Genomic DNA, 367 nt, shown 5'->3' with positions numbered 1-367 from the left:
TGAAACCAGAGTCAAGCCCCAGCGTGGAGGATCGGCATCCGTCACCAACACATACCACCTACACACTACCCCCAGCCGGCCCTCGAAAAAGGTACACGTCGCACGAAATAAACTCAGCCCTCCACACCTCTGCTCTCGGCATTCGTTCCTGACCCCCCGGGAGACACGGAGACAAAACCCTGCTCCCCCCCCAGCCTTCTCGATCAGCAACGATATAATCCATAATCAACAGTTAAAGGAAATGATACACACTACATGTGTTCGTGTTGGTACTTAGCTGTCACACATTTACTCGCCCCACCAGTTATCGGGTGTTCTTAGTTTCCATACCTCTCCTGTGCTTTTACCCCGAGCGACAGTCATCAAG

The sequence above is a fragment of the Notothenia coriiceps genome, unplaced genomic scaffold (assembly GCF_000735185.1).
Source record: "Notothenia coriiceps isolate Sejong01 unplaced genomic scaffold, NC01 NC01_scaffold00037250, whole genome shotgun sequence".
NCBI classification, from domain to species: Eukaryota; Metazoa; Chordata; class Actinopteri; order Perciformes; family Nototheniidae; genus Notothenia; species Notothenia coriiceps.
Note: the sequence above shows the minus strand (reverse complement) of the source record.